Below are 15,889 nucleotides of genomic sequence, written 5' to 3'. Positions count from 1 at the left end.
GTTTACCTGACCAACTCTCTGGTTAGATTATTACCAAAATCGGTCTCACCGAGTTTGTGTAATCGGTCTCACTGAGATTACGTTATGCCCTAACCCTAACCATATCGGTCCTATCGAGTTGCTTGTCGGTCCCACCAAAAATCCTAACGGTCACTCGATTTGCTGAATCGGTCCGACCGAGTTTATCAATTTGGTCCCACCAAGATTGGCAAGTTGTGTGTAACGGTTAGATTTTGTGTGGAGGCTATATATACCCCTCCACCTCCTATTTATTCGTGGAGACAGCCATCAGAATGAACCTATACTTCCAACTTACTTTTTCTGAGAGAGAACCACCTACACTTGTGTTGAAGCCAAGATATTCCATTCCTACCATATGAATCTTGATCTCTAGCCTTCCCCAAGTTGCTTTCCACTCAAATCTTCTTTCCACCAAATCCATATCCTGTGGGAGAGAGTTGAGTGTGTTGGGGAGACTATCATTTGAAGCACAAGAGCAAGGAGTTCATCATCAACACACCATTTGTTACTTCTTGGAGAGTGGTGTCTCCTAGATTGGCTAGGTGTCACTTGGGAGCCTCCGACAAGATTGTGGAGTTGAACCAAGGAGTTTGTAAGGGCAAGGAGATCGCCTACTTCATGAAGATCTACCACTAGTGAGGCAAGTCCTTCATGGGCGACGGCCATGGTGGGATAGACAAGGTTGCTTCTTCATGGACCCTTTGTGGGTGGAGCCCTGGACTCGCGCAGCCGTTACCCTCCGTGGGTTGAAGTCTCCATCAACGTGGATGTATGATAGCACCACCTATCGGAACCATGACAAAAACATCTGTGTCTCCTATTGCGTTTGAATCCTCTAAACCCTTCCCTTTACATTCTTTGCATGCTTTACTTTTTGCTGCTCATATACTCTTTGCATGCTTGCTTGAATTGTGTTAAGATTGCTTGACTTGTCCAAAGTTGCTAAAATCTGCCAAGAACTAAAATTGGGAAAATGATAAGTTTTATTTGGTCAAGTAGTCTAATCACCCCCCTATAGACATACTTTCGATCCTACAAGTGGTATCAGAGCTTTGGTCTCCATTTGCTTTGATTTCCATAGCTTTTGGTAGTCATAGCCTTGGTTTCACAACCTAGGAGAGTATGGCGTCTAGCGAGGGAAATTACCACCGTAGAGGTCCTTACTTTGATGGTACTAATTTTACTAGTTGGAAGCATAAGATGAAATTGCATATTCTTGGACATAACCCCGCCGTATGGGCTATTGTGTGTATTGGCTTGCAAGGTGAATTCTTTGATGGGAGAGAACCGAACCATGAAGCTACCACGGAAGAGTTGAAGATGCTGCAATACAATGCTCAAGCTTGTGATATCCTCTTCAACGGATTGTGCCCTGAAGAATTCAACAAAATCAGCCGTCTTGAGAATGCAACAGAAATTTGGGATACTTTGATTGATATGCATGAAGGTACCGACTCCGTCAAGGAATCCAAGTTGGATGTGCTTCAAAGTCAGCTTGACAAGTTCAAAATGAAGGATGGTGAAGGTGTCGCTGAAATGTACTCTAGGCTTGCTCTTATCAGAAATGAGATTGCCGGCTTAGGAAGTGAAGAGATGACTGACAAATTCATCATCAAGAAGATCCTAAGAGCTTTGGACGGAAAATATGAGACCATATGCACATTGATTCAAATGATGCCCAATTACAAAGATCTCAAGCCAACGGAAGTCATTGGAAGAATTGTTGCTCATGAGATGTCACTCAAGGATAAGGAGGAGCTCCATAACAAGTCAAGTGGTGCTTACAAAGCCTCATGTGAAGCTCCCACATCATCAAGTGAGAAACAAACCTTCAATGAAGAATTGAGCCTAATGGTGAAGAACTTCAACAAGTTCTACAAGAGTAGAAGCAAAGAGAGAAGTTCCAAGTCAAGGTCCTACAATGACAAAAGATCTTCTAGTCGAGAGAGAAATTGCTACAATTGTGGAAGACCCGGACACTATTCCAATGAGTGTACGGCACCCTACAAGAGAAGAGAAGATTCTCCAAAAAGAAGAAGTAGAAGAGAAGAATCACCATCAAGAGAGAGAAGGAGTAGAGATGATCGTTGTGAACGAAGAACATTCCGGAGAAGCAAGGATTCGTAAAGGAAGGACAAGTCATCAAGGAGCTACACAAAACGAAGACATCAAGCTCATGTTGGTGAATGGGTATCCGGCTCCGACTCCGACAATCACTCCGAGAGAAGCTATCACTCCGATCTAAATATACTCAAGATGAAGGTGTTGCCGGTCTAGCACTTGTGTCAACCAACTCCTACGACATATTTGATTCACCAAATGAAGTACTTGGAAGATGCTTCATGGATAAAGTCCCAAAGGTATCACACCCTGAGTATGTTGATCTCCTAAGATAATAGTGATGAAGATGACTTGTTAGGTGATGATGATTTACTTGTTGACAACTCTAGTGATGAATACTATGATGAAACGTCAATTAATCATGCTAATCAAGATAAAACGAATGACAATGATAAGGAGAATATTGAGTTTCTAACTAAAGAACTAAACACTCTTAAGTTAGCTCATGAAACTATCTTAGGAGATCATCGAGAACTTTTAAGGACTCATGAGAAATTACGTTTTGAAAATCTCAACCTTGAGCAAGAGCATGAGTTCTTAAAGGCAGTCAATGATGATCTTCGCAAGAAAAGTTCTTCTTACATTTCCAAGCATTTACTCTTATCCACTTACATGCCTCAAGTCAAGTCTAGTAACAAGAACAAGGAAGATTCTTCCTCTAGTTGTAACAATAATCATGCTAAATCTAATGTTGTTGCTTCTAGTAGTTCTCTTGGTTCCACTAATGATTCTCTTAGCCAAGTTACACTTGAGCAAGAAAATAGCTTATTGAAGGGAATTATAGAGAAAGGTGTTTACAAGAGCCTTTCCGGGAGTAAGCAATTCGAGGAAATTGTACGCAAGCAAGGAAGGCACCGGAAGAACCAAGGTGTTGGTTTTGAACGAAAGTTCAATGCTAATGGAGTTGAGTGGGAAGAAGATCAATACCCCAAGACGAAGTTTGTTCCTCAACAATAGAAGTATGATCCTACTTCCTTCAAAGGGACACATGCTCAAGATGATCTTCCACCACAGGACCACGAGAAAAAAGGCAAGGATAAGATTCAAGAGGAAATTGATGCATTTGAAGAAGCACCCAAGGCCCTGGTCAAGTGGGTTCCCAAGACTACATCAAGTTCTACTTCATCAAGTACGACTACAACTCCAAGGATTCCCATCAAGATGATGTGGATCCCGAAGAAGAAGAACTAGAGGGTTCTTGAGGGTGACTCCGCCAACATACTTCACTCTTATCATTTTGGCAAGAACAAGTGCAATCAACTTCCACATCTTGCACTAGTTCAAGGAGTCACAAACCCTCTTGTTGGTAGGACAAGGGACAAGGTAACCTAATGCTTTCATAGACATAATCTTGTGTGTGCATCACTCTATGTCTATGGATATCCTTGTTTGTTCCTTGTGGGACTAACCCGTGTAGGTATTGAAAGTGCAACTCACTCCAAAGGATTGCTCCAAATGATCTACATCAACATTGAGCATCCACATCTTCAATACCTACATGAAGTCATCATCGACAAAACCCAAGGTTAGTTCATCCCTCTTAGGGGGGATCTCACATCTAGGGGGAGCTTTACTCTAAGAATTGAGCTAAAGCAAACTCTAATGGTGTGAACACAACAACACTTTATGTAAAAGTGGTAACCCCACTTGTGCTTAAACGATGAGTATGACCTATGATCAAATGTTCTCATTTGACTCCTAAGTCAATATACTCATATATATAGATGACCTAGTCATCGCCAATTGCTTGATAGATGCTAGAATTGGTTGTGCATGCTTTGCCACATATTTCATTTGCCATTTTATTGTGTGAGCATGTTGGTTGCATAATTTACTCATTCGGGACATCCACTTGTTGTTTTGATTGTTTGGTTCCTTTTTCTTTTGCCAAGTGGATGGACAAGAATGCCTAAGAACCTTCTCTAGCTATCTATGCTTTTCTTGTCTCAAATTCTATTCATGCTACATCACAAAGTTTGATAAAGTCAGATTCGAACCACTTTGTGTGAGGAGCACTCAGAATCCCCGATTTGTCATAGACATAAACTTCCAAAACTTCTTTGTGCGTTTCGGTCTGACCGATTCATCCATTTAGGTCATACCGAGATCACTAAGTCGATCTAGGTTTTCAATCTCGATGCAACCGATTTGAACTTTTCGGTCACACCGAGTTGCAGTAACTTCTTGCAGTTATGCATCTCGGTGCCACCGAGTTGTTCCACTCGGTCACACCGACAAGGTCAGGTTATATATATCCCCGGGCCAAAATTTGGAAAATTCTTCGAACCCCTTCGCCCGCGCTCAGCCTGCTCTGCCTCCCTGGGTCTCCGGATCGTCCTCCTCATCGCCAGCTGCCTCCCGCCGCTGGTCTCCGTCGCCATCAACGGAAATCGTCTCCTTGCTGCCGTAGCAGGTCCATCGCCGCACTTAGGGTATGGACTTGATCCTTGTGCTAATCTCACTCCGATTCCTAGCACATTGTTTTCCCATGTATCTTGCCACGATTGAGATCACTCTATCCAGCGAAATCACTCCGTAGTTTAGTTGTGGATTGAAAATTTAGGGTTAGGTTTCCGCCGAAATCATCTCGGACCAACCGAGTTGTTGAAATCGGTTCCACCGATTTGGCTAAGGCCATTGCACATGTGATTCTCGGTCTGACCGAGAATTGCAAATCGGTGTGACCGAGTTCAATTCTTTGTGAAACCCTAGCACTCTCAGTGCCACCGAACTGTGACTCGGTCTGACCGAGTTCAGTTGTTTAGGTTCCAAAAGCTGCTTCGGTATCACCGAGTTTTCAAATCGGTAGATCTGAAATGCTTTCTGTGGAAAACTAAAACTAAGTATTTAAATCATTCTTTTGCAAAAACCTCTGTACTTTGTGATGCTCATCCAATCTATCTCATCTATATCTATTCACAGGGTATGTTGTCAGTGTTTGCATCATGTCAGATCAGAGTGACAGTCAGAACAAGTCTGAGGAGCAAGTTCACATAAGTGAGGGCACTAGTCCCTCTAGCAGCTTTGATGAGGGAAGCAGGAGTACACCCAGCAACTTGCCTAAGGCAGCCACCAGGGCCAGAAAGAACAGAACCTCAGATTCCGAGGATGAGGACTATGTGGCTGTTGAGGAAGAGGCCACCTCAAAGAGGAAAGTTCTGAAAAAGGAATATGGCACAGCTGCTGCCACTAAGGCAGGAATGAAGAAAAGGGTTCCTACCAAGAGAGTTCCTATGTCAAAGGCCAGATCATCCACTCAAGAAACTTTGGGATCTGCACCCAAAGAACAGGTTGTGTCAGAGAAGAAAAGGAAAGAAAGGGTCAAGAAGACCATTGCCAGAGTTATTGGTAAACCTTCAATGATGAGAGATTCTGAAGAAGAGGAAGAGGAAGAGGATGCAGCACCAACACCCAAAGCTCAAAAGCTTATGGGAGATGCAATTAAGGCAGGAGCTGCTCCATCTAAGCCCAAAACTGCTGCTCCAGCTCCAAAGCCAAAACCCAAGAGGAGTACCAGGAACATCCCTGCTGAGGATAAGAACAAGGCCCTAGTGCCTCAAGCTGCTGAAGAAGAAGAGGAAGATGATTCTGTTTTTTTGAGGAAGCTGAAGCCCAAGATCCCTGATCACAATGATGCACACCCAGTTGCAGAGAATATGAAAATCAGGAAGGATTCAGGATGAGGCTATGGAGAGAGTCTGATCCATATGCCACTAGGAGAAGGACTGCTGTGGACTACAGATTCCACACTAAGGAACAACAGGACTTCTATGAGACTGTTTTACTTGACAAGAAGCCCATAGTGTGTGAAATGAGATGGGTTGATTGGAAATTCATTAAGGAAAATGAGGATCACATCCCTGGTGTATATGACAGCTTCAAGGCATTTGGAGTTGATGAGTTTGTGGTTCAGAAGCTCACAAAGTGGAATGATGAGCTTATTATGCAGTTCTACTCCACAGCTCATTTCTACCCAGATGGAAGGATTGTCCGGATGTCTGAAGGTACTAGGTACCAGTCAATAGTTGAAGAATGGGAAAAATTGATCAATGCTCCTGAGGAGAATGAAGATGACTTGGATGTCTATGCCAAGAAGAAGAAGGATCACAACACCATGGCACATATGTACAGAGAGACCCCAGATGCTGCTCTTGAGACACACAAATTTGGATCAGTACATTACCTTCTGTAAGGTTTGCCAACAATCAACTGGATCCTCATGCACACTCTATTGCCAAAGTCAGGTGATCACAAGATGATCAGAGGCCACGCAATTAACCTGCTTCACATATTTGATGTGCGTCAAAAGTTCAAAGTCATGAGCCTAATTGTGGAAACTATAAAGAGAACAGCTGTAGATCACAAGAGAAGTTGTGGGTATGCCCCACAGATCCAGGAGCTAATCAACTCCAAGATGGGCACTGGCACATATCTCTTGTACAAGGAACATATGCCCATCTACCCAGACTTTAAGGACAATACTGTTGGGGGACGTAGCAGAATTTTAAAATTTTCTACGCATCACCAAGATCAATCTATGGAGTCATCTAGCAATGAGGGAGAGAGGAGTTCATCTACATACCCTTGTAGATCGCGCGTGGAAGCGTTCAAGAGAACGGGGTTGATGGAGTCGTACTCGTCGTGATCCAAATCACCGATGACCTAGCGCCGAACGGACGACACCTCCGCGTTCAACACACGTACGGTTGGGAAGACATCTCCTCCAACTTGATCTAGCAAGGGGGAAGGAGAGGTTGATGAAGATCCAACAGCACGACGGCGTGGTGGTGGAAGCAACGGTGATCTCGGCAGGGCTTCGCCAAGCTCAGGGAGAGGGAGGGGTGTCACGGGAGGGAGGGGGAGGCGCCAGGGGCTAGGGTGTGGCTGCCCTCCCTCCCCCCACTATATATAGGGTCCCTAGGGGGGCGCCAGCCCTAGGAGATCCAATCTCCAAGGGGGGGCGGCAGCCAAGGGGGTGGCTTGCCCCCCAAGCCAAGTGGGGCGCCCCCACCCCTAGGGTTTCCAACCCTAGGCGCAGGGGGAGGCCCAAGGGGGTGCACCACCCCACTAGGGGCTGGTTACCCTCCCACTTCAGTCCATGGGGCCCTCCGGGATAGGTGGCCCCACCCGATGGACCCACGGGACCCTTCCGGTGGTCCTGGTACAATACCGAGTACCCCCGAAACTTTCCCAATGGCCGAAACTTGACTTCCTATATATAAATCTTCACCTCCGGACCATTCCAGAACTCCTCGTGACGTCCGGGATCTCATCCGGGACTCCGAAAAACTTTCGTGTTACCGTATACTAATATATCAACAACCCTAGCATCACCGAACCTTAAGTGTGTAGACCCTACGGGTTCGGGAGACACGCAGACATGACCGAGACGACTCTCCGGTCAATAACCAACAGCGGGATCTGGATACCCATGTTGGCTCCCACATGCTCCTCGATGATCTCATCGGATGAACCACGATGTCGAGGATTCAATCAATCCGTATACAATTCCCTTTGTCAATCGGTACGTTACTTGTCCGAGACTCGATCGTCGGTATCCCAATACCTCATTCAATCTTGTTACCGGCAAGTCACTTTACTCGTACCGTAATGCATGATCCCGTGATCAACCACTTGGTCACATTGAGCTCATTATGATGATGCATTATCGAGTGGGCCCAGAGATACCTCTCCGTTATACAAAGTGACAAATCCCAGTCTCGATTCGTGCCAACCCAACAGACACTTTCGGAGATACCTGTAGTGTACCTTTATAGTCACCTAGTTACGTTGTGACGTTTGGCACACCCAAAGCACTCCTACGGTATCCGGGAGTTGCACAATCTCATGGTCTAAGGACATTCAGAAAAGCTATAGCAAACGAACTACACGATCTTTGAGCTATGCTTAGGATTGGGTCTTGTCCATCACATCATTCTCCTAATGATGTGATCCCGTTATCAATGACATCCAATGTCCATAGTCAGGAAACCATGATTATCTTTTCATCAACGAGCTAGTGAACTAGAGGCTCACTAGGGACGTGTTGTGGTCTATGTATTCACACATGTATTACGATTTCCGGATAACACAATTATAGCATGAACAATAGACAATTATCATGAACAAAGAAATATAATAATAACCATTTTATTATTGCCTCTAGGGCATATTTACAACAGTCTCCCACTTGCACTAGAGTCAATAGTCTAGTTACATTATGATGAATCAAACACCCATGCAGTTCTGTGTTGATCATGTTTTGCTCTAGGGAGAGGTTTAGTCAACGGATCTGCCACATTCAGGTCCGTATGTACTTTACAAATATCTATGTCTCCATTTTGAACACTTTCACGAATGGAGTTGAAGTGACGCTTGATATGCCTGGTCTTCCTGTGAAACCTGGGCTCCTTGGCAAGGGCAATAGCTCCAGTGTTGTCACAGAAGAGAGTCATCGGGCCCGACGCATTGGGTATGACTCCTAGGTCGGTAATGAACTCCTTCACCCAGATTGCCTCTTGTGCTGCCTCCGAGGCTGCCATGTACTCCGCTTCACATGTAGATCCCGCCACAACGCTTTGCTTGCAACTGCACTAGCTTACTGCCCCACCATTCAAAATATACACGTATCCGGTTTGTGACTTAGAGTCATCCAGATCTGTGTCGAAGCTAGCATCGACGTAACCCTTTACGACGAGCTCTTTGTCACCTCCATAAACGAGAAACATATCCTTAGTCCTTTTCAGGTACTTCAGGATATTCTAGACCGCTGTCCAGTGTTCCATGCCGGGATTACTTTGGTACCTTCCTACCAAACTTACGACAAGGTTTACATTAGGTCTAGTACACAGCATAGCATACATGATAGACCCTATGGCCGAGGCATAGGGGACGACACTCATCTTTTCTCTATCTTCTGCCGTGGCCGGGCATTGAGCCATGCTCAATCTCGTACCTTGCAATACAGGCAAGAACCCCTTCTTTGACTGATCCATTTTGAACTTTTTCAATATCTTGTCAAGGTACGTACTCTGTGAAAGACCAATGAGGCGTCTCGATCTATCTCTATAGATCTTGATGCCTAATATATAAGCAGCTTCTCCAAGATCCTTCATTGAAAAACACTTGTTCAAGTAGGCCTTTATGCTTTCCAAGAATTCTATATCATTTCCCATCAACAATATGTCATCCACATACAATATGAGAAATGCTACAGAGCTCCCACTCACTTTCTTGTAAATGCAGGCTTCTCCATAAGTCTGCGTAAACCCAAACGCTTTGATCATCTCATCAAAACGAATGTTCCAACTCCGAGATGCTTGCACCAGCCCATAAATCGAGCGTTGGAACTTGCACACCTTGTCAGCATTCTTAGGATCGACAAAACCTTCCGGCTGCATCATATACAATTCTTCCTTAAGGAAACCATTAAGGAATGCCGTTTTGACGTCCATTAGCCATATCTCATAATCATAGAATGCGGCAATTGCTAACATGATTCAGACGGACTTCAGCTTCGCTACGAGTGAGAAAGTCTCATCGTAGTCAACCCCTTGAACTTGTCGATAACCCTTAGCGACAAGCCGAGCTTTATAGATGGTTACGTTACCATCCGCGTATGTCTTCTTCTTAAAGATCCATTTATTTTCTATGGCTCGTCGATCATCGGGCAAGTCAGTCAAAGTCCATACTTTGTTTTCATACATGGATCCTGTCATGGTTTTGTCACGGCAGATGTCCTAGAGAAAGGACTTAGTCATGGAGCCATCGCGACGGGTTAGCTTGAAGGGGTTAAAGCGGACACAGGGACGCAAGAGAGTTTATACTAGTTCGGCCCCTTCGATGAAGGTAAAATCCTATGTATAGTTGTGATGGAATTGATGGGGTTTCGATGAACAGGGAGCAAACAAGCTTCTCCTATGTCTCGAGTTGTTTTCTGTTGTTCCTAAACCGCCGCCGGGTCGTCCCCTTATATACACGGGTGACGCCCGTCGGTTCACAGAGTCCCAATACTGGCTCATAGATGTGTCCGGTTTGGTCTCTACTTATTCCTAACTTACAATACAAGTTAAATACCAACGCCGGTTTACGGCTACAGGCCTTGAACCTACTATGGGCCTTGAGCCCTCATATGCCTTCTTGGGCTTTAACATACTTAACTACTGACGAAGTTAACCCAGCCCAGATAGGCCAGTTTACGCCCTAGTAGTGATATCCCCAACATTAGGCCCCAGATTGATTTGAACATGTTCATGTCAATCCTTTAGCAAAAATCTTCATCTTCAATATCTTCTTGTAGTTTGTTGAACCGCCATGATGTCATCTTCTCTGGTCGTTGTAAACCGGTGTGACGTCACCTGTTATAAAGGACCTTAATAGGTCTGCGACAATTAAGGCGTCATCTTCGTTTCCAAACCCACGGTCCCTTGATTTTCGCGCCCGACTCCTGTCCCTTGCCTTATAAATAGGACCGAAGGGTCATTTCTTTTTCCCCTCCGTGCCCTTGTGCTTCGTCTTCCTCGCGTCGCCCAGCTTCAGAGCTCCACCGCCACCGTCAACCTCTGCATCAACCTTGGCCGCTGCATCAACCTGGGCGCACCAGAGCACCGCAGCAACCTTCCGCGTCTTTCTCATCTCCAGTAAGTCTTCTGTTCTTTTCAACACAGATCTGCTCTAGGGTTTCATGTTCTTCTAGTGTTCATCGCCTGTTTCGTGTTCATACGATAACTCCTAGATGCATCTGTGAATCCTTACTCTGTGTAGCGGTAGCTTTTAGCATCCGCCTTCAGTTTCATGCCTCAAGACCATAGATCTATATGTATCTCTGCCCATTGATTCAGTACTGTTCTTTTTTGAACCTTGAATATTTTCCTTATTTTCTGAACTTGCTTCAGATCCGTCGCTGCAGAGAAGTCTTATGAAATCTGTTTATGTAAACTTAGTCATCTGCTTCAATGTTTAGACCAGTCGGTTTAACTTTGTAGAAAAAATTGCCAAATCGGTATATACCATTAGTCCCCTTGTTGAACCGCCAGATGTTGTTGCTTCATAAAACTCCGGTTTAGATAGATCTGTCTCCGGTTTAACATTGCACATACCAATGTACCTTAATCAATGCATTTTTGAACCGGGATCATCTACCTTGTAGATTTCATCATGGCGAAGCAAGTATATGAGTGCAACTGGGTTCCTTCTCGCGTCACAGAGGCTCAACTGGACGATTTAGTCCTGATCGGCGCCTTAGGTAGCAAAGATACCATCCATTGGAGGGCTCCTGGCAAAGAATGCCCTCCCACACCTCAAGAAGGAGAGGTCGTCGTTTTCGTAGATCACTTAGCCCGAGGGCTTTAAGCCGCCCGGTTCTAAATTTTACCGGGACGTTTTAGCCGATTTTCAACTCCACCCACAAGACACTGGTCCCAACTCTGTTACAAACATGTGTCACTTCCAAGTGCTCTGTGAGGCGTTCTTTCAAGAGGAGCCCACAGTGGAGTTGTTCAGAGACTGTTTCCATCTAAACCGCCGTACTGAGTTTTCTGATGGTTCCAATACGGAATTGGGCGGTGTGGCGATTCAGAAAAGGAAAGAGGTCACATACCCTCATGCCAAGCTGCATAGCCACCCCAAAGAGTGGAATCAAACATGGTTCTATTGCAAAGACACCTCCCCTGCTGGTGAAAATCCTTTGCCTGGCTTTCGTCCGGAGCGGCTTAGCAATACACACCCCTTTCCGCAAAGGTTGACTGCCAAAGAGAGAAGCAAATACGCTCCTCAACTGTCCAAGCTCAGAGCCTTTATGGCCAACGGTTTAACAGGGGTTGATCTCGCTCGCTGTTGGATATCATGGAGCATACTACCCCTTAGTCAGCGCTCCGGTTTGATGTGCGAGTATACTGGCAGTGTTGATGACCCACTGCGACATGCCAACATCCAGCTCACCGATGAAGAAATCACAGAGGCTGTGAATAAGATGCTGAATGAACCGGAACACATCTGTGCTAAAACCGGCCTGCTTCCCTTCTGTGCCACCAACAAACCGCCAGCTGTAAGAGTTTGATTTTTCTTTTTGCTGAATCTGTTATTGATATATGTGGTCATTGTTTAATATCAGTGTCTGTGTAACCAGGGCAATGATCCGTTTTGGAGCAAGAAACTGCCGCAGGAGAAACCAGAAAAACCAGACAAACTGGAAAGAGCAACCCGGCAAAAGAGTAAAGCTGTGAAGAAGACTGCCCATAGGAAAAGAACCACTGCATCCTCTAATCCGGCCCCTGATGATGATGTGGATAATCCGGACCTTGAGGTAGGGCTTGACTCACTTGGCTTATTTTTCATCCGTCTTATTGATGATGATATTTGTCAGGATGATGCTGAAGCCAGCCATGCTGATGCTGCAGAGGTAATTATTCTCTCTTCTGATTCAGAACCTTTGCCTTCACTAAAAATCCGTCAGGCAAACCGGAAAGTTAAATTTTCTCATCCTCTTGCTTATTTGGATCCCAAATTTCTTATGAAGACCCAACAACACGAAGCTCATCGTACAACCCGGCACAGTGGCCAGGTAGTTACCTCCGCCGGTTTACCGAATAGTCCGGTTCGGAAACGCCGTTCAGAGGTCTCTAATTTGCTTGTCAGTACTTGTCCTAAAGCGGGCTGCTTTTGTCAACCTCTTAATCCATCTGACTCCGATTACCAGGTTACTTCCCACTCATCCTCTGGCGAGTCATCGGCTACTCAGCTGCCACCGCTCAAAACGGTGCTTGGGTAAGTTATACTTATCATAATGTTTGCAGTGCATCACCTTGGAACATATGCTGTATTTGATTTTGTTATTCCTTTCAGGGCCAAGCCTAGGCCAAGTAAGAAGGCTCGCCTGGACAAAGCGGCCGAAGAGGATGCCGTCCTTGAACCAGGCAAAACACCGGATCTTGAAGCGGCTATTCCTGAGGATATACCCAATGATCCACCGCAGCAAGACAACGATCTTATTGCTGAAGAGAGACCTATTGATACCTCAAGTCCTGTCAATCAGCCAACAAGCTCCATCCGGATTGAGAAATCCACCGGTCCGGCAAAGCCTACTGACAAGCCAACAGCCCCAGTGCAAACCGGCGATGCCAAGGATGATGAGGTTGTCATTACTGGCATTGGCCATACAGAGCCAAGCAATCCTGTCGCTTTGTCCAAACATACTGCCAAGGAAGAATTTGCTGCCTTTGGCAAAGGCAAGTGGAATGCTGATCTGGCGACTTACGCTGCTCTGAACGCCCAAGATATCCATTCCGGCTACCTGAACCGGCTGTATACCAGTCGTGACTATGAAGCCGGTCTGGTTAACATGATGAAAGATAAATATGAGGTAACTTCCATATGCTCTTTCCTGCTTGTATATTTCAATTCTTGTTGACGCTCCTAGCCCCCGAGGGCCGGTTTGTAATCTTCTTTCAAACCGGGACTTACTAATATAAATCTTAATGCTTTGAAATTCGCTGATGTAGTCCCCAAGGGCCGGTTCAACTTAGCGTAGTTAAACCGGGACTTTAAGTAATTGAGATCGCCGCATCAGAATATATACGAGCAAATAGCCATTAGCCCCCAAGTGCCAAGTTGAATACTTGTATTGATCTTGGGACTTTGTAAGCAATTGAAAGATGAAGATCGAATATGCATTAGCCCCCAAGTACCAAGTGCATAACTTGTTATGTGGTTGGTACTTCAATCCTTGTACCGTTTTGCTGAATCATATAACTGTCTGCATGCAGGCTGAGCTGAAGACGAAAGAAAGCCAAGTCGCCGATCTCCAAGAAAATCTGAAATCCCAACAAGCTGAAACCTCCAAAGCAAAAGAGGAATTAACCAGCGCTTTAAGCGCCATGGAATAGCTTAAGGAGAGCCTCAAGAAGAAGCGGGTGGATTGGGCCACTGAAAAATCCGCTTTAATCAAATGAGCAGAAGATGCCGAGGCTGCACTAAAACCGGTGGCGGATGAACTGACCAGCATAAAGCGGCACGTGCATGCCATGACCACTGCTATCTTTGGTAAGCCGGTTTGACTTCTGAATTGATTCCGCCGTCTTACAGAGCTGCCGGTTTGTTAACCCTTTATGATATTTCAGGGACACACATTGGTCACTTGGGGTTAGATGTGCGGAAGAAATTGAAAGCCGCCTATACGTTGATCGAACAACTGTACACTGGTGCACAACGTATCATCTGTACTGCATCCCACAACAAACCGGCGCCCACTTTGATTCAGGACACTCTGATGAAACTGTCAGTGCTTCCTTCCCGGGTTGAAGAGCTGAAGAAATCTGCTGCTCGAACTGGTGCGATCAATGCCTTAATCCGGGCAAAAGCTTGGGTGCCGGATTTTGACCCTATTGAAGCGGCTCAGGGCTATCCCAGCTTGAAGGAAGATGGGTCAGAGTTTAATGAAGCAGATCTGCGAGCAATAAACCGGGAGGTGCGTCCGCTAGCTTGTCAATTGGCTGAAGAAGCAGACTTGTCTCATTATCAAGCCCAATATGACAATCAAAACAAGCGAGTAGCTGCACCAATTCATGAAGCGGAAAATCTTACCCCTCCAATCCGTAAGCATACTTACGCTCCCGATATTGACCCGTCATTGCTGATCCAGGATGAAGCTGTGTTTCAAGCATTAATGGGAATCGACTGGAAAACTGTTGATTTCCAGCCGCTGGGTAGAGAAACTGAAGCTGAAGCGGCGCGGGATGACCCACAACCATCAGGCCGGGCTGGTGACCAAGCTTGAACCGGAAGCCGGTTTAAAACTGCTTCTCCCTTGCGAAAAACAATGATCTTATTGTGGGCACCATGTTGCCTTGTAATAGGCTAGCTGATACTTTTGATGCTGATATGCCTTCGTGCATAATTACTGCAACTTGCTCTTCCTTTGGGTGATGAACTTTCCAAAGTACTTTCTGCAATAAAAATCTTAAAGTGCCACCGCGGTTGTACCGTCAGGCGGAATATGATGCCTGCATACATGAAATCAGAACATCCGATTTTTTTAAGTATATGACCAAATTTTGAGATACATAATACCTGCCATCATTTGGACGTGAAGTTGGCTTGGCCAATCTTGAAGCGGAGTTTTATAAACCCACACTGTTGGAGGAGATAGCAGCTCCTGTATATATATGATGCCGGTTTACCATGTAAACCGCGCCGGGTTATAATAAACACCGTGTTACTCCGTAATAGGATATTAACAAAAAATCAAACCGAGCAAATAGTCTCCGGATTAAAATGGACCGTGTTCCGTCAATTGATAGTTTGAACCGTCTTAAAACTTTGTCGGTTTAAAAAACGCAATAAAAAGAAAGAAATATCTTTCAAAGAAAAATGTGAAGCAAAGGCAATGACAAAAACCGTTTGCAAAAAGAGGCTTATTTGAGCTGATCAGATGGCGTTACCATGGTCGGACACGACCAAGCTCCCGATAGGTGTAGCTATGGTTCAAGTCAGCCAGGTCCCCAAATGAAACCGTGGCATTTATGCCGATCAAGTGGCATGGAAATGGTTCGGGTTCGACCAAGCCCCCAAGTGATTCTGTGGCCTTAGGCCGATCAAGAGGCATGACTGGTTCAGACGTGACCAAGTCCCCAAGTGATCTGGTGGCTCTCGCCTATCAAGAGGTATTGCATTGGTTCGGACACGACCAAGCCCCCAAGTGATATAACATGATGCTTTTGAAAAGCTAACTCAAGGGGTAAACCGGAGACCG

Source organism: Triticum aestivum, chromosome 7A, assembly GCF_018294505.1.
Source record: "Triticum aestivum cultivar Chinese Spring chromosome 7A, IWGSC CS RefSeq v2.1, whole genome shotgun sequence".
Taxonomy (NCBI): domain Eukaryota; kingdom Viridiplantae; phylum Streptophyta; class Magnoliopsida; order Poales; family Poaceae; genus Triticum; species Triticum aestivum.
Note: the sequence above shows the minus strand (reverse complement) of the source record.